The following is a 19,202-nucleotide window of genomic DNA, read 5'->3' as shown; positions in this document are numbered from 1 at the left end:
AGGCCTATGGAAGACACTGGAGCTGAATGGGGGACATTCGGGGGGCTCCTTCCCCTTCATCCTGTGAGGTCCCCAGGCCTGTGGATGAGGTTTCCGGCCACCCCTGCCCCCGCTTTCTGGCCTGAGCAAGTCTGAGTGGGCGGCCCAGGAGCCGCAGGGGTGCTGATTCCGGTGGTGGGAGACCCATCCTTGGAGAAAGGAAAGCGAACCAGTGGAGCGCGGGAGGGCAGGTACCCATCCCTTCGGCCCTGCGGGGTCAGGGTCAGGGTCCGGGGCGCGGTGCAGGGAACAGCCTCCTGAGGGTCAGCAATGACCAAGTCGGGAAAGCTGGGGCCAGGACAGAATTCAAGGTTACTTGTCTCAGCGGAGCACGACCACTCCGGGAAAGTTCTTGCTTGTCCGGGTCCCGTTGGGCTGGCCGGGACTCCCTCTCCCTGATAGAGTTGAAACCGCGGCGGAGATCAGACACAACTGGGGGGTGGGGTGGGGGGGACAGGGAGGGGCCGAAAGCCGACAGCGTGAGCTACCCTGATGAACTGTGCTCCATGGCAGCGTTGGTGGTCCAGTGGTAGAATTCTCACCTGCCACGTGCAAGGCCCAGGTTTGATTCCTGGCCAATGCAGAAGAAGGAGACACTTTTCTTTAAAACCCCTTTTTTTCTCACGTGTTTTTCCTAAAATGACTTTTTTAGAGTACCTAAAAATTAATGGTAAAGGAATTCACTGACTGCTGAGCGCAGACTTGGGAGCTACCAGAGCTGAGACAGGATGAGGTTGGGGGTTAGAGGTTAGGCGGTATTTGCTGCTACTGCTTGCTGCAGGTAGAGGCTCCCTACAGGTCTGGGGTCATCCCTGCTCTGCCCCTGCCCCCAGTCATCAGCCAGGGCTGAGGCCTGTGCCCTGGACGTGTGGCTTTGACCCTCTCTTCCTAAGGGGCAATGGCCTGGTCACATGGGGTACAGTCGTATCTGTCCCCTGGTCTGGGCTAATGATTACAGTATGCAAGCTGGGACTTCCCACAAAAAGAGAAATAAAATGCACCATCAGAATGGCACCGTGGGCAGAGGTCAAGCCACCTCCTTTGGTGTCCTCAGGGCCACGGGGAGGGGAGGAGACCTGGGGCAATCCTTCCACCACACACCTTTCCCTACAGGTTGACAGATGCCATTTTGAGACCTAAGGCACATGGCGCAGACTTGACCAGTTCTCATGGAGAAGTCATCCGGCAACTCAGGGGCCTCCAGAATCGCATCCCCGAACCACCCTACTTCGGGACACTCTCCCGAGGGGTCTGCGGCCCCAGACATGCTGCCCTAGTCCCCGGAGAAGCGCTTCATTCTCCCCACTGGAGTCCCCTGGGGACACACGGGTCTTATGGAGGCCACCCCTGCCCCAGGCCTTGAAAGCCCAGCACCCCTCTGGGTCTGAGCTCCTGCAGGACAGTCAGCATCACTCCCCGTGGCTTCCCTGTTCTCCCACCTGCACCTAGAGGACAGGGTGCAAGCCTGCTAGGCAAGGGGGTTGGGGGGACATGAAATTGAAGATGGCAGCTGGAACTGAAGAACTGAGGAAGGGTTAACCCAGCCTCAAAGCGGCCATGTGAAGAACATGGCAGAGAACTATGGGAAGGAACCACTTGCCTCCCATTAGACAGATATTTACCAAACCGTATCAACCCCCTAAGGGTCTCACACAAGAGACTCGAGGCAAACCAACACACTGCATATGCAGTTCTGCATCACTGAAGAAACGCAAGTTTAAAAAACTACGAGTACACATCTACTCATCAGCCCAAAAGAACGCAATGAAAAAGCAGTCCACGCCGGCAGCGGTGATGTGGACCCTCCGGCTGTGGCTTAATCTCTCTCTCGAGGTCAACCTGGAGGTGCAGAGGCTTCTTACAGCGGCCCCTACCCAGCCCCTGCCATCGCACTTCCGAGGAGATGAGACCCAAACGAAACCAGAACCTTCGGCACCAGGCTGTTTACACAGTGCTGTACCTGACAGCAGCCACCTGCCCCACTGCCTCCCCGCCTCACCCACCGGCGAGACAGAAACCACCCAAAGGCCCACAGGCAGGCCAGGAGCTGATTGCAGGCATCAAAACACCCAGCTGAAGGGACGAAGGGGCGAACGGTTCACACACACCGTCGATCCACCTGTGAAAACGGCACGTCGGCTGCCACAGGCTGGTGAGTTCCTTTCTGAAAATGTTTGAAGGTTTCTTTCAAATTCCTTGAAGCTTCCCACGTTAGAGGGAAGATTTCATCCAGAAAGGTTCCCATTTTCTACTTCCCAAACATGTATACTCAGAAAAAGCCCCCAAGTACCCCACAGGTGAGGATCCCCTTGGAGGACCCACACCCCCAGGTCCAGGCGAGAGGAGGGGGCACCACCAGCAGGATGGGGGCTGCGTTGTGTCAGCTGGAAGGGTCCTTGGGATGAGCTGGGTCGACCCTCCCAGTTTATAGACAAAACCTGCAGCCGAGGGAGACAGGACCTCCTCAGTGCCACAGTGAGTAGGACGTGCAGCCTGGCCGGCTGGGTGGACAGCACACTGAGCAAGCCCCCTGGGGTCCTCGTTCTGTCCCGGGGAGCCCAGAGCCCCAAACAAGCTGGCGATCAGACTCCCTCCCCGCAGGCAACCCCAGACAGACTTACCAGGAGATGGCTGTGCCCCATGGCCTCTTCTGGCCTGGCCGGGCAGGGCCGGGCTTGGGCTCCCGAGCCATGTCTGGATCTGAGGAGAGAGCCAGAGAGTGGGACAGAGCAGGAGGGTGGGAGGGAGGCGTGTGGGAGGACGGGGCCAAGTGCACATGGGCCCCGCTTGCCTCCTGGCCGGCCCTTCCCTGCTCCTCAGCTCTGAGGTGGAGGGCAGTGCCCCCTGAGAGGCAGTGCCGTGGAGTGCCCGTCCCCAGTCAGTGGGCAGCCCGGCCTGGCCTCTGGACCCTGGGCCCACCTACTGAGAGCTGGGCTCCGGCTCCAGAGGGGCCGTCTCCATCCTCAGGGGACCATGGTGCTGAGACACACGGTCCCTTTGGCTCACTTCAAAACAAAAAACCCCCGAGGGTGAGGAGGCTGCACTAGTGTTTCCCCAAACTGACCGCAGGAATCAACCCTGTCACCCAGGCCCTGGAATTTGGGGGTGGTACCGTCAAAAGTCAGGAGGGGAGGAAGTCCGTGATCCTCCGAGGAGACACGCAGCCCTGGTCGGGTTAACTCTCGAGTGTCCTCCTGCTGCCTGTCTGCCCGCCCACAGGCCTGCCTGCTGCCAGGCCCACGCCCCACAGCTGCCTCTGGTCTAAGCCCCTGGGCTGGCTGCGTCTGAAACGGCCAGGGTGGCTCTAAGTGAGAAGCGAAGCAAGCAGCCCTCCTGGGCTGGCGCGAGGACACCCCGCTGCCCTCTCCCGTGGCGGCAGGGGAGTCAAGCGTCAGCTGAACCCAATTTAGGGGAGGGCCGAGACGTCGAGCAAGGCGGCTGTCTGTGGCCCAGTCACGGGCAGATGGTCTCCTTTCTGGGCTCCTTCAGTGTTCACCCCTTGAGCACATAGCTCTGTGCTCGAGGGAGACAGAGGGGAGTCTGCTTATTGCTGTATTCCCCCAGCTTCCTTGGGGCCTGGCCACTTAGTAGGTGCTCAGTTGCTGTCTGCTGAATAAATGAATGGAACTCCATTCAGTCCACTCCAGCTTTTGCTCGTGGGTTTGGATCAGACCCCAGGGTTTCACCCGCGACTTCGAGGCCCCTCCCTGAGCCCACCTGCTTTCTTCCTGAACCGGTGATCATCACCCATGGCCCACTTTTAGCTGCCTAAACAGTAGCGGATGTGAACCTTCTCCTTTTCCTGCTCACAAGCCTTCCTGCAACACAATCACCAAGAGCGCTTATCCAGCACCTGCTTGCTCGTGGTGAGGAACGCGGAGACCAGCAGCAATGTCCCTGAGGCACTGATGATCCACATCAAGTGTTCAATTGAGAGGAAGCTGGCGATTCTGTACCCCCACCCTCAGCCCTTCTCTTCCATTCATGACCCTGCCTTATCCACTCAAGAACACATTAAACAAACACCCATGCACCAAGAAAACAGCGGTACTTCCATGTTGTCTGGCTTTCTGTCTGTTTCTTTGACTTTCATATTTCCAATGGCCAGAAAGGACAGAAAAACCCACCCATGTCCACCATGTAGGGCAACAGTGCACGAGCACTATGAAAATATATAAAGAAAATCTCCTTTAAAATGGATTTGGGAAGCTCTGAAGAGGGAACTCGCACACATTTACTGTTCATTGCAGCCTGTATAACCAGCAGGAAGAAGGAAAATAAGAATTATTTTGAGAAAGGAGGACGTTAATCGCATGGGGATTTTATCTCCTCCTTTTCTTTCTTTCTTTTTTTTGACTGCATCATGTGGCTTGTGGGATCTTAGGAATTGAACTTTGAACGGCCCTCGTCAGTGAAAGCACAAAGTCCTAAGCACTGGACTGCCAGAGAATTCCCTCTCTTGCTTTAAAAAATAAAAAAAAGTTTCCTCCCTACCCCAGCAACAGCTCCCTTACCACCACTTGCAGTCAACGAGAAACTGCTACAACCTTGAACACTTGTTCTTTTCCAATGAAGTTTTGTTCAAAACAACTCTCCCCAATTTCCCCCTAAAACCTAATAAAAGCAAGCCTCTCTCCTTTGTTCTCCAGGCTTGCCTATGATTCATCATAGCTTGCTTGTCCCAAATTGCAATTCTCTGTTATTTCTGAATAAACTTATTTTGCTGGTAAAATAACTGGCTGTTTTATTTTAAAGGTTGACATTGCATGGTGTCAGAAGTGGGATCCAGAGAGGCCCTCTAATGACTTGGAGGCTGGTGAGCAAGCAGGTGCTGGTACCCATGGAGTTCACTGAGCTCACTGCTTTCTTGCCAACCCTGGAATTTGAGGGTAAGTTTTCTCCTGAATCTGAGCTCTGTTCTCTTTGCATTTTGAGCTCTCCAGCTTTATTGGGATCTGTTTTCATGAAAACTTTCTGGTAAGTCACCCTTACTGTTCAAAAGCAGGGAAAACATGATTCCTAGTGTTTTAGGGAGTCCAAAGGCAAGATAGGTTCACCTAGTTCTTGGACCAGCATCTTGTGCCTTTCTGGAAAAGCAGATGAACTTTTAGAGAATTTGGAGTTATAATGGCCAGCCTGGGGAAACTTTGTTTTAGATAAGTCCACCCAAAGGGGCACCCTTAAAAGAAATGATTCCTAACCTCTCAGAACAACAAAATGTATTCTTTGATTGGTATGCAGATGTTTCTAAAAGATAACTTAAAAAAAAAAACAAAAAACAAGTGGCCCTAAAAGGATTCTTACAGCATGTGAATAAAAAAATATTTAATGAAAACTGTGGCCATCAGATCAGGTAACCTTAACTTATTCCATTTGCCAGAAAAGTAATTTGGATTTGAGTTTTATACCTGAGGCAAGGCTAAAATTAAAAAAAAAAAGCTATAAGATCTTTAGGTCTGTTTGTATATTATGTATATCTGTAGATATACCTATATCTATAATCTAATATTCTACCTTCAGATGGTGTTGCCAAAATTAATTTGTAAGGAGCTCTATTTAGTTGGCTTAAAATAAAATCAAGCATTTATAAATCAATTATACTCTCAGAAATATAGAAACTAACTCAAATTTTTTTTTAAGTTCACGTGGTCTGGAATAATCTTTGATAAGTAAAAGCTAGTTTAAGTTTGTTGATGTAAATAAAAATGCATATTTTCAGAGTTGTCAATATTGGAAGTAATGCAAATATGCAGCTTTTTCTGCTTGGGCTTACTAATCAAATAGGCTCATGCTGTCTTTGTTTCAAAGGTTTTTTTGTTTGTTTTGTTTTAATGTTTGTTTATCTATTTATTTATTTATTTGGTGCACCGGATCTTAGTTGCAGCATGCAGAATCTTTAGTTGCAGCATGTGAGAATCTAGTTCCCTGACCAGGGATTAAACCCAGGCCCCCTGCATTGTGAGTGTGGAGTCTTAACTGCTGGACCACCTGGGAAGTCCCTGTTACAAAGTTTGTCAGCAGGAAAATAACTTAAGATGATGGTTAGTTGTTTAATGTCTAATCCAGACATAATTGTTAAAAACAAGTGTTTTTTTCCCTTCCAGTTTTATTGAGATATAATTGACATGCAGCACTGTATGAGTTTAAGGTGTACAGCATGATGATTTGACATACATATATCATGAAATGATTACCACAATAAGTTTTGTGAACATCTACCACCTTATATAGGTACAAAATTAAAGAAATAGAAAAAAAATTTTCCTTGTGATAAGAACTCAGGATTTATTCTCTTAACAACTTTCATATATAATATACAGCAATGTTAATTATATTTATCATGTTGTACATTACAAAAAACGTGTTTTAAATAAATATAAGTTCAAATTTTCTACTAAGTTAAATTAAATAATGGTTATCCATTGAATATCTAAATAATTTTCAAATAAGGTAAACATTAAATGCTAAACATAAGTTTATCTATTTTGGGCTTTTTAATTTTTACAAGGAGACAAAGAATATTTGAATGTAGTAATAAATATGTTTTGTGCCACATTTAAAAAAAATTACACACAGTTAAGAAAATACTTCTAGGGCTTCCTAGGTGGCACAGTGGTTAAGAATCCACCTGACAATGCAGAGGTCACGGGTTCGATCCCAGCTCCAGGAAGATTCCACATGCCACGGAGCAACTAAGCCCGTGTGCCAAAAAAAAAAAAAAAAAAAGAAAAAAAAAAGAAAATACTTCTAGAAATTATGAAATATATTTGTAAGTTTACTAGTTTAGCACAGGATACTAATATATGACAGTTCACAATTGCCTGCTTCCTAGTTTTCATTAGAAAACAAAGATCACAAATAGTTTAAGAATTAGGAAAAAGAGCTGAAAGTACAAAATGATTCAAAGAGAAATATCACAACACTTAGAGTAATAAACATGAATTAACTCTACACATACTGTGTATATTGACGCTGAGAAAAGGCAAGCAAAGCAGGCACCCCTTTGGAAGATGAGAAGCATTGGGGGTCCCATGAGAGCTGTTTCCTAATGTGTAAGGACTTACTGTAATTTCTTGTTTTTCAAATTGTGATCACAGACCATTGGTGCATTTGATTAACATTTATTTAGATAGAAAATATATATTTTGTCTGTATCTACATAGATAAATGAAATATATATCTTCAATTTTATTTATAATTTATAGATAAATTTATTATAGATTTGTTTATTATCTATGTATGAATAGGAGAGAATAATTTCATTAGATGCAAAATAGAGTGCACACATGGCATACACTGAAAATAGGAAACACAGTTTAATATTAAACTTTTATTTCAGTTATATGTTTTTATATATGTAAGTATGTGCGGGGCCATCATATATCTTACTGTGGAATGATCCAACACATTTGAAAGCAACTACTGTTATACCATAGTAAATGGAGCAACAAAAAGGTCTCATAGCCAGCTGAAAAGGCCAGTACAAGAACAACCCCCCTTTCTGCCCTGGACACACACAGAGATAACACCTCAAGTTCAGGCTATAATCATTCACTGATAGGTTCATACTTTGTTGCCTTGTCTTTTCAGATTTACAGCCAGGTAGCAATCTTTATTTATTTATTTAATTAATTTATTTTTTAATAAATTTGTTTATTTATTGGCTGCATTGGGTCTTGGTTGCTGAGCGGGGGCTTTCTCTAGTTGCGGCAAGCAGGGGCTACTCTTCGTTGCAGAGCGTGGGCTTCTCATTGCGGTGGCTTCTCTTGTTGAGGAGCACGGGCTCTAGGCATGGGGGCTTCAGTCGTTGTGGCACATGGGCTCAATAGTTGTGGCTTGAGGGCTCTAGAGCACAGGCTCAGTAGTTGTGGCACATGGGCTTAGTTGCTCTGCAGCAAGTGGAATCTTCCTGGCCCAGCGGTCAAACCCGAGTCCCCTGCATTGGTAGGCGGATTCTTAACCACTGTGCCACCAGGGAAGTCCAGTAATCTTTATTTAAAGGAACATATCCCATTTCTTTTTTTTATTCTATTTTTTAAATTGAAGTATAGCTGATATATACATCCCCCATTCTTTTTTTTTTAATTCAAGTATAGTTGATTTACAGTATCGTATTCATTTCAGGTGTACAGCAAAGTGATTCAGTTATATTTAATTTTTACATATAAAATTCCTTTTTTTCCACTAAAGATTATTACAAGATATTGAATACAGTGCCTTGTGCTATATAGCAAATCCTTATTTGTCTATTTTATATATGATAGTGTGTATCTGCTAATTCCATACTCCTAACTTATCCCTCTCCCCTTCTCCTTTGGTACCTATATGTTTGTTTTCTATGTCTGTGAGTCTGTTTTTGTTTTGTAAACAAATTCATTTGTATTATTTTTTAGATTCCACATATAAGTGATACTATATAATATTTGTCTTTCTCTGACTTACTTCACTTAGTATGATAATCTCTAGGTCTAACCATGTTGCCACAGATGGCATTATTTCATTCTATTTTATGGCTGAATAATATTCCACTGTCTGTATATACACCACATCTTCTTTATCCATTCACCTGTTGATGGACACTTAGGTTGCTTCCATGTCTTAGCTATTATATCAATAAACAGTGCTTCTATGAACATTGGGGCGCATGTATACTTTCAAATTATAGTTTTCTCCGGATATATGCCCAGGAGCGGGATTGCTGTATCACATGGTAACTCTATTTATAGTTTTTAAAGGAACCTCCATATTGTTTTCTGTAGTAGCTGCACCAATTTACATTCCCATTGACAATGTAGGAAGGTTTCCTTTTCTCCACACCCTCTCCATATTTATTATTTGTAGACTTTTTGATTCTAACTGGTGTGAGATGATACCTCATTGTAGTTTTGATTTGCATTTCTCTAATAATTAGTGATATTGAGCATCTTTTCATGTGTTTGTTGGCCATCTGTATGTCTTCCTTGGAGAAATGTCTATTTAGGTTTTCTGCCCACTTTTTGATTGGGTGGTTTTTTTTTTTTCTTTTGATATTGATTTGTATGAGCTATTTGTGTATATTGGAAATTAAGTACTTGTGGGTCACATTGCATGCAAATATTTTCTTGCAGTCTGTAGGTTATCTTTTCATTTTGTTTATGGTTTCCTATGCTGTGTTTCCTTTGCTTGTAAGTTTGATTAGGTCCCATTGGTTTATTTTTGCTTTGTTTCTTTTGCCTTGGGATACTGACCTAAGAAACATTTCTATGATTTTTCTCAGAGAATGTTTTGCCTATGTTCTCTTCTAGGAATGATATGTTTAAGTCTTTTTTTTCTTTTAATTATTTATTTATTTATTTATTCATTTTATTGGCTTGCATTGGGTCTTTGTTGCTGCGTGTGGGCTTTCTCTAGTTGTGGTGAATAGGGGCTACTCTTCATTGTGGTGTGCAGGCTTCTCATTGCGGTGGCTTCTCTTGTTACAGAGCATTAGCTCTAGGCATGCAGGCTTCAGTGGTTGTGGCACGTGGGCTCAACAGTTGTGGCTTGCAGGCTCTAGAGCGCAGGCTCAGTAGTTGTGGTACATGGGCTTAGTTGCTCAGAGGCGTGTGGGATCTTCCTGGACCAGGGATCAAACCTGTGTCCCCTGCATTGGCAGGCAGATTCTTAACCACTGTGCCACCAGGGAAGTCCCCATGTTTAGTTTTTAAGCCATTTTGAGTTTATTTCTGTGTATGGTGTGAGGGTGTGTTCTAACTTCATTGATTTATAGGTGTCTGTCCAACTTTCCCAATGCCACTTGCTGAAGAGACTGTCTATTTTCCATTGTATATGCTTGCCTCCTTTGTCAAAGATTAACTGTCTGTAGGTGTGTGTGTTTATTTCTGGGCTCTCTATTCTGTTCCATTGATCCATATATCTGTTTTTGTGGGAGATACCAAAACAGCATGGTATTGATTACTGTAGCTTTGTAGCATTGTCTGAAGTCTGGGAGGATTATGCCTCCAGCTTTGTTCTTTTCCCTCAGGATTTCTTTGGCAATTCTGGGTCTTTTCATCCTTTTTTTTTTTTTTTTTCTCCTGAACCACAGCAGTGAAAGAAGCCTGGAATCCTAGCCACTAAGCCACCAGGGAACTTCCACATCCCCTGTTTCTTTTTTTTTTTTTTTTTAATTTATTTTATTGGCTGTGTTGGGTCTTTTTTTTTTTTTTTTGCTATGCGCGGGCTTTCTTTAGTTGCAGTGAGTGGGGGCTACTCTTCGTTGTGGTGCACGGGCTCCTCATTGCCGTGGCTTCTCTTGTTGCAGAGCACAGGCTCTAGGCGCGTGGGCTTCAGTAGTTGCAGCACATGGGCTCAATAGTTGTGGCTCACGGGCTCTAAAGCGCAGGCTCAGTAGTTGTGGCACACAGGCTTAGCTGTTCTGCGGCATGTGGGATCTTCCTGGAGCAGGGCTCGAACCCGTGTCCCCTGCATTGGCAGGCGGATTCTTAACCACTGTGCCACCTAGGAAGCCCCCCTGTTTCTTATAACTACTTGCAAGGCTGGAAATTCTGGTGGTGGCTTCCCAGTTATTTCTAGGTTGTCAGTCCCATCTTTCAAATCTTTATTCTGCTACTCAACTTAGAGCAACTTTCTTCTGCAATAATGTGGGGATCTTATTGCTGTTGCCTGTTCTGTTATTCACAGTCTAGCAGAGCAATGTCAGGATGAACCTTTGACATGAGTGAATCTCATACCATAATTTTCAAAAAGCATATGGTTTATTTTAACTATATTATGTGGAAGGAGTTATCATTTAATGTATGCAATCCTCTAAAAGTAAATCTGTAATTATTCTATAACAACTGACTTCCATCATTTCTTTTCTTGATAAGATTTGAAATTGAGACAATAACATTTGAACTACTGAAGCTGAAATTGTCAGCAGAAAAAAAAAAGATAGAACAAAGTTGAATGGTAACAAGTTATAGAAAAGGAATCTTTGAAAAGGAATTTTAATGTATAGTCAAGCTGGCTAAAAGTAAAATAAATTTAATTAAAATGAACATCAAAACTACACTGGTGCAAAATTAGAATTTGGTTTTTCTAAGAAAACAAAATTTCTTTGTCTTTTATGTAATCTGCCTAAGAAACTATTAGTTTCTGTGTTTTGTCTTTATTGAGATCTTTGATTACTCAGAAAAGCTCTTCTTATTTTTTATTTAAAAAATTTTAAAAAATTGAAGTATAGTTGATGCACAATATTATATACGTTACAGGTATACAACATAGTGATTCACAATTTTTACTTTTTTATCTTTTTTTCCTTTTGGCTCTGCCGTTTGTGGGATGCAGGATGGAAACCCAGGCCTTTGCAGTGAAAGTGCGGAGTCCTAACTGCTGGACCACCAGCAGTTCCCTAGAATGTAGGTTTCTGATAACTTTAAGATTATAATGCTAGGGCTCCCTAGGTGGCACAGTGGTTAAGAATCCGCCTGCCAATGCAGGGGACACGAGTTCGATCCCTGCTCCAGGAAGATCCCTTAAAAAAAAAAAGATTATAATGCTGAAGGGACTTCCCTGGTGGTCCAGTGGTTAGGACTCTTCACTCCCAATGCAGGGGGAGTGGGTTCTATCCCTGGTCAGGGAACTAGATTCCACATGTGGCAACGAAGACCCTGCGTGCCACAATGAAGACCTGGCACAGCCAAATTAATAAATAAATATTTTTTTAAAAAGATAAAAGGTCATAATGCTGAACTGGTAAAAACTTCTAAAACTGTTATGAAAAACTGATTGTTTCATAAAGCTGCTAACCCAAGATCAACATCAATAAGAATTAATCACAGGAGACTAAATTAACTAATGAGGATGATTGTAACTTTTAATGACTTTTTATGCTGGTTCTCCAATGTTTCACTTTGCCAGATTTAAGGCAACTTCTCTTCAGCATCTATGACTTACAGCAATTTGGTAAAATATGCCTTTGTAAACAAAGAAGAAACATTTATTTTTTTCTCCCTAATTGATTCCTCCAGAATTTGGAAACTCTTATTAAATATTCTTATTTTTCATGACAATGTATGTATTTGCATAAGTTCAACCAATAGGAATCGATACTCTTGTAATAGAAAACAATTGGAAATATTGGCTATATGACCAAGGCTTTGACTGGGTTATCAGATTCAAGATAGAGATGCATAGATTCAGGTATGACCAGACAATTTTAAGGAACTGTTTGGAAAAATCAGCCTAGTACCTGCTTACAAGGTTCCAGCAAAGTAATCTTAAAAAAGGGCTTATTTGAGGGAACTCCCTGGCAGTCCAGTGGTTAGGACTCCGTGCTTTCACTGCCAAAGGCCCGGTTTCAGTCCCTGATTGGGGAACTAAGATTCCTCAAGCTGCGCAGCCAAAAAATGGGGCTTATATGGTCAATCACTATTCTTGCTGTATTTATGTAAATAATCAGGTCAAATTTTACTACAAATAAGTTTTACTCTGATCGTCTTTGATAGAAAGAGGGATAATTATTGAAAGAGAAATTGTATTTGAAGCTTTGTAGATATTAGATTCTTGTCTTGTTAATGATAAGTTTCGAAGGTTTTGTTGTACGCCTGTAAGCTGAACTGGATTCTAAAGACTTCCAGTTTCCCCAAATATCTGGCTACAAATTTCCAAATGAATGTCTCCAATTTTCTCCTACCCTTCTGATTTGAAATTAATAAGAACAAAGACTGCCCTTAAACATCCTTGGAAGAGACTATCCAGGTCCTTCTCACTACTCAGATGGTAGCCAAACGTGAGACTCAAGCCTTGGGTACACACCTTACAGTTAAAGAAGGCTCCAACTGACATCCAGTCCTATATAATCAAGCGCTAAAGACCTCTGAATCAAATTTCACCAGGAATTGAAGCAGACAGCAGCTGAAAGAGACAGCTTTCCCAAGATGACCAGAACAGCCTGTACACTCTTTCCTGATGTTACTTCTTCCCTTGTCTTCTCCCTCTTCTTGGAAAGACCAAATGCTTTTATCTGCATTACTCAATCTATTATGAGAGAAGGAAACTTATCAGTTCACTGATTCAAATGTTAATCTCATCCAAAAACACCTTCACAGACTCATCCAGTATATTTGGCCAAGTATCTGGGTATCCCATGGCCCAATTAAGACACGTAAAATTAACCATCATAGGGGCCAGGAACCAGGAAATGGGGTGGAGGTCTTTGCTTCATATTCATCTCTCACAAAGACTCCCAGACAGATTTCCTAAGGGACACCCTCTTGCATTCCCCCAGGCTGTGAGTGCTTGACTGCACGGAACATGGGTAGGACAGTTAATGAATGGAAGTCATAATGAGTGACAGCAGATGATGCAAGGATGGGGAGGTTGGCAGTCAGGTGGGAAGAAAGAAGAAGGCTGAAACAGGGAGGCCAAGCTGACGGAGGACAAGAATAAGGAAAAAGGAGAGGAGCAGAAGGGGTGGCCATATTGAACAACTGGTCCCCAGAGCTCCCTGAGCTGATTCCCAGACACATTCACCCTGGATTCATGAGATGGATGCAAAATAGTTCACTTATTTTCATAGAGCTCCCAGGAAGAAAGAAAAGGGTAATTGTATCATCCCCAATATTAAAGTTGCAATCAGCAGCTAACAGTGATTGAATGCCAGCTATTTGCCAGGCATTGTGCTACAAGCTTTACATCCATCATCTCATTTAACCCTCACAACAGCCTTGCAGGGTAGATGCTCCCTGTCTAACAGAAAGGCTACTGAATGTGCCCAGGGTCATGTGGAGAGCCTCTTGAGAGGAGTAATGAGATCTCAGTCACCTGCCTCGCAACCACTAAGTGTTTCAAGAAGTTAGAGGACTTACTGAAAGACACTTACTGGTGGGCTCAGCTACAAGCATAGCCCGATTCTGTCAGCACCTCCAGGCCACACTGCCTTTGCACAGGGATGCTCCATTACCTTCCTTACCCTGCACAGAATCCAAGGGCTGGCGAAGTCCCTGGTTAGAGCGTGAGATGACAAGGCCAGTGCTGCAGGCCAGGGCCCCAGGTGCACCAGGTGTCTTCTTGCAATGGACCTGAGTCATTCTCTTGGCCGTCCCACATCAGAGTCCCATTCCTGTGTTAGAGATATCCCCCAGCTTTAAGACAGAGCCTGCCTCTCTTGAAAGAAGCTGAAAATGCTCCTTTCTCCCTCCCTTTCCCAACCTCCCTTGCAGCGAGGGCCTGGGCACATGACTTGGCCCCTCCAATCAGAGCCACATGCCCAACTTCAGGATAAAGCTGCCAGTGGGAGGAGCTCATCTCAGCAATTGATGGTGGCAGTGGCAGCAGCTATATCCAGCTTTCAAAGGTGGTGGCACCTCCATCCCTCATTGGTGCTGCCCATTGTGGCATCTGTGCCTAGCAGAGGCAGTGGGGACTCTACCAGATCAGATCCTCCAAGCTTCCAGAACTCCTGGGAACTAACCAGCATCTTGGACAAATTCCTTTTCTGCTTAGAGTCACCAGACTCAGTTTCTGTTGCTTAAAGCTAAGAACGTTGATTGACACAAAAGTAGGGCTAGAAGTGGACGGAACAAGAAGAACTGTGGGAAATGGGGGTGATGGAAGCCTGGAAAGTGGCCAGAGGACAGTGAAAATCCAGCTGGTATTAAGGGACAGGACACCAGCAGCCCACGGCATGCCATGGCGAGACAGTTAATCCTGTGGTCCCCAGAACAAAGCGCCCGTCAAGGGCAAGGCTTTCGGGACCTGGTGGCTCTTGCCATAAAAGAATATAAAGATTACCCTGAAGTCAAAGGCTATTGGGCAGGGTGTTGTGCTAATAGCACCAACAGCGTAAAGGAAAGAAAGACAAGATCAAAGTCCAAATTCTCGGCTCAAGTCATGGTTAGAAAGTCAGGGAATTTTTATATCTTGTGGCTGCAAGGCTGAGAGAGTTACAACCCAAACTTAAGGCTTAATCAATGGCTATAAAATGACACCGTCAGGTGGCTTCACACCCTCTCTGGGTCTCTAATTGGGAAAGAGTGGAGAGTGGAGAGCAGAGGCGATTAGAATGGGGCTCTGCAGAAAGGTGTGGAAGACTCAGGACCCCCACCCTACAGAGGCTCCCTTGCCAGCCAGAGTGACTCTTCTTGGTCATTCTGAAGGTCCTGGTGGCAGAAATTCACTAGCTGTTTGCCAAACGCAGATCCCTTCCCTCCTGAATGCACATCTAGGTGGAGTTGCCTACCCTCCCTTGCAGTTGGTGTGCTGCATGGCTGAGGTGTGGCCAGTGGCAGTGGGACGGCGGCATGTGCACCACTTCCAGGGCTGACCCATAGCATCCTCCAAGTGACCATCTGCCCTCCTGCTTCCCAGGTTGGCCACCTGAATGCCAAAGCCCTGGGTGAGCTGGGAAGCCATGTGCTGGGGTGGTAGGGCCTTGCTCAGCCTGGGTTCCCCTCCCCCATTGCACATGTGCAACCAGGCTAGCAGCTAGCATTTCCTTAAAAAATACACTCTGTGATGATCTTGCCCTGAAGGAGACCCCTTGCGTGTCCTGCCCCATCACCCCTCATTTTCTCCAGACTTAAATAACAAGTCATATCGCACAGGCCTCAGGGGGCCAATGACTTCAAGTCCACTGAAACACCAAAAGAACCATGAGATTTTGCTAATTTATATTGGCAAAAACCTACAAAATGATCTAAGAATAGATTCTGAGGGTGGAGAGTGGGGAAGAAAGAAAATAATGTTAGATGGGGTTGAATGTATTGGTATTTAGAATTCTACGGGGCTACCTTGAGTGGCTGGGATGGTTCTAGTTGTTTGCTCTGATGGTCACTTAAAACCTGGACTCAACTGTGGCCAAATAATATTAGCTAAAAGATAGTAAGAATAATAATACGAATAAGAATAGCTAAAACTTAGCATTTACTTTGTGCCAGGGACAGTTTTAAGCATTTCATTTATTTAACAAATATACTTAGTTAACAAATGAGGTTTAGATGGTCTAATGCTGATGGAGGAATTGAGAAATGAAGGTACGGGCTCAGTGGAGCTGACATTCATCAGTGTTTACTCTCTCCAGGCTCTGTTTCAGACACTTTAATGTATTAACTCATTTTATTATCTTCATTTTACAGGAGATGATCATGAGGCAGAGAGAAGTTTTAGGGCAACCACTGTCCCAGTTTGTCTGGGATGGAGAAGTTTCCCAGCACGTGGGACTTTGAGTGCTAAAACCAGGACAGTCCCAGGCAGACTGGGATAATGGGTCCCCCTAGGTGTTCATAACTTGCCCAAAGTCACACAATTAGTAAGTGGCAGAGCCTGTCCTCAAATTCAGGTGGCTTGACTTTTTTTTAAATTAATTATTTTATTGGAGTGTAGTTGATTTACAATGTTGTGTTAGTTTCTGCCGTACAGCAAGGTGAGTCAGTTATACATATACTTAGTTAACAAATGAGGTTTAGATGCTCCACTCGTTTTTAGATTCTATTCTCATATAGGTCATTACAGAGTATTGAGTAGAGTTCCCTGTGCTGTACAGTGGATCCTTATTAGTTATCTATTTTATATATAGTAGTGTGTATATGTCAATCCCAAGCTCCCAATTATCCCTCCCTGCCCCTTTCCTGCTTAGTAAGCTTGAATTTGTTTGCTACATCTGTGACTCAATATCTGTTTTGTTAATAGGTTCATTTGTTCTGTTTTTTTAGATTTCACATATAAGTGATGTCATATGATATTTGTCTTTCTCTGTCTGACTTACTTCACTCAGTATGACAATCTCTAGGTCCATCCATGTTGTTGCGAAGGCATTGTTTCATTCTTTTTTATGGTTGAGTAATATTCCATTGTACCACATCTTCTTTATCCATTCCTCTGTCGATGGACATTTAACTTGTTTCCATGTCCTGGCTACTATAAATAATGCTGCAATGAACATCAGGGTGCATGTATCCTTTCGAATTATGTTTTTCTCCAGATATATGCCCAGGAGTGGGATTGCTGGATCATATGATAGTTCTAATTTTAGTTTTTTAAGGAATCTCCATACTGTTCTCCATAGTGGCTGTACCAATTTACATTCCCACCAACGGTATAGAAGGGTTCCGTTTTCTCCACACCCTCTCCAGCATTTATTGTTTGTAGATTTTTTGATGATGCCCATTCTGACTGGCGTGAGGTGGTACCTCATTGTAGTTTTGATTTGCATTTCTCTAATAATGAGTGATCGGGTGGCCTGACTTTAGACCCAGACTACTGCCTCGGCCAGTGGTTCTCACACCTGAGCCTTATCTGAAGTGGCTGGAGGTCTTGTTAAAACAGATGAGGTTTGAGGCAGCTGAAAATCTGCTCTTCTATCGAGTTCCCAGGTGCTGTGGATGCTGCTGACCTGTGGACCAACACGGCGAACTGCTGCATTCGGCTGCCTCACCTCTAGATGAGAATGTTGCGATGGACTTTTCAGGTAGGACCTACCCACTGCCACCCCTACCTGTGAACCCTGAGATGGCCCCAAGTGCGTCCTTTGCTGAGGCATTGAGAAACACATTGGCAAGGGAAGCGCCGTAGTGCTGATGGGAGAGGCTGCAGCTAAATGGGAATCTGGTGTCTGGGGTGATAGAGGCTCAGAAGGGCATTGGATTGCCAGCCTTCGTTGCCATAAAAGTGGTTCCTGTGTCACTGCCGTCGGAGTAGGCTCTGCATTTCCTGTGCCTGGCAGCAGTGGCATGGGAGTCTACCCAGACGGGCTTTGCAGCAGAATTTGGAGCACTGTTTCTGGCTACGTAAGCCCCCCACGTGGCTCTCTCACTCTCCCTGGGATCCTGTGACCAACCATTATCCTTTTAAAAAAAAAAATTGAAGTGACATTTGAATAACATGAAGTTAACCAATTCAGTGGCATTTAATACATTTACAGTATTGTGCAACCACCACCTCTACCTAAATTCCAACACATTTTTATCATTTCAAAATAAAACCCATAGCCTCATTTTCCTGTTTCCCTTGGCAACCATCAGTCTGTGTCTGTGCATTTACCTTTTCTGAGTAGTTCAGATAAGTGGAGTCATGCAACATGTGATCTTTTGTGACTAGCTTGTTTCACTTAATGTTTTCAAGGTTCATCCACCTGGTAGCATGTATCAGTACTTCATTCCTTTTAATGGTTGAATAATATTCCACTGCTTGTATACACCATGATTTGTTAGCTACTCATCCATGGATGGACATTTGGGTTGTTTCTACCTTTTGGTTATTGTGAATATGCTGCTATGAACTTTGTGTTTTAAGGATTTGTTTGAGAACTTGTTTTCGTTTCTCTTGGGTACACACCTAGGAGTGGAATTGTTGGGTCATATGGTAGTTGTGTTCAACATTTTGAGCAATTGACAAACTATTTTCCCCTGTGCCTGGCACCATTTTACATTCCCCAGCAATGTATACGGGGTCCAATGGGCCCCCACCCTCGTCAACATTTGTTATTGTCTGTTTCGTTGCTAACAGCCATCCTAATGGGTGTCAAGTGGTGTCTCAGAGTGGTTTCTATTTGGATTTCCTAATGACTAGTGATGTTGAACATCTTTTCATGTGCTTGTTGGCCGTTCTTCTTTGGAGAACTATCTATTCAAGTCCTTTGCCCATTTAAAAGTCATTGCCCTTTTGATAAATTCTTTTTCTGCCATGACTAGCCAGAGCTGTTTCTATGCTTTTATTGGTTGCAACCAAGAACTGTGACTGATCTGCTTCTCTCGGTTCCACGGGCCCAGGCCACACTTGTACTTCCAACCAGCAAAGCAACTTGACGTTTGCACGTAACGGTGTGCAACCCGGCTGTGCTGTATTCTAGACACCAATGGTAGCACCTCCCAGTCTTGTACCTGCCAGAACTCACCCTCTCACCACTGTAGGAAGAGCAAGGAGACAGGGCCATAACAGAGCCCAGTTCAGATAATCACAAAGGGACACGCAGAAGCAGGCATGATGAGTAAAGGGAGAGGTGAGAACAGACACACAAAGCCGACAGAGGCAGTGGTGAGAGGAGCTGCAAATTAGGGATGCAAACAAACAAGGCTTCTAAATCTGTGCATTATTGAGGACTAAGAGTCTGAAAACCTCTGGAGGGTGGCTGGGTCGTGTGGGTGAGCAGAGACAGGACTGGGGTGGGTCAGAGGAAACCCATCTTCCCAGGATCATTCTGG

The 19,202-nt window shown here is 44.4% G+C and overlaps 1 protein-coding gene across 1 annotated transcript in view; it reads left to right on the top strand.

The window, feature by feature from the left end:
• Window positions 1-557: 557 nt before the first annotated feature.
• Window positions 558-19,202, top strand: part of PDPR (pyruvate dehydrogenase phosphatase regulatory subunit) — a 90,361-nt gene continuing 71,716 nt past the window's right edge. Inside the window, exons 1-3 of the mRNA XM_057712115.1 lie at window positions 558-2,191; window positions 4,795-4,928; window positions 17,369-17,470. The gene's annotated coding sequence lies outside the window, so the exon portion shown is untranslated. The remainder of the gene's footprint in view (window positions 2,192-4,794; window positions 4,929-17,368; window positions 17,471-19,202) is intronic.

This window comes from Hippopotamus amphibius, chromosome 16, assembly GCF_030028045.1.
Source record: "Hippopotamus amphibius kiboko isolate mHipAmp2 chromosome 16, mHipAmp2.hap2, whole genome shotgun sequence".
Classification (NCBI taxonomy): Eukaryota; Metazoa; Chordata; class Mammalia; order Artiodactyla; family Hippopotamidae; genus Hippopotamus; species Hippopotamus amphibius.
The sequence above is the reverse complement of the archived record's forward strand: the minus strand, read 5'-3'. Positions and strand labels throughout refer to the sequence as shown.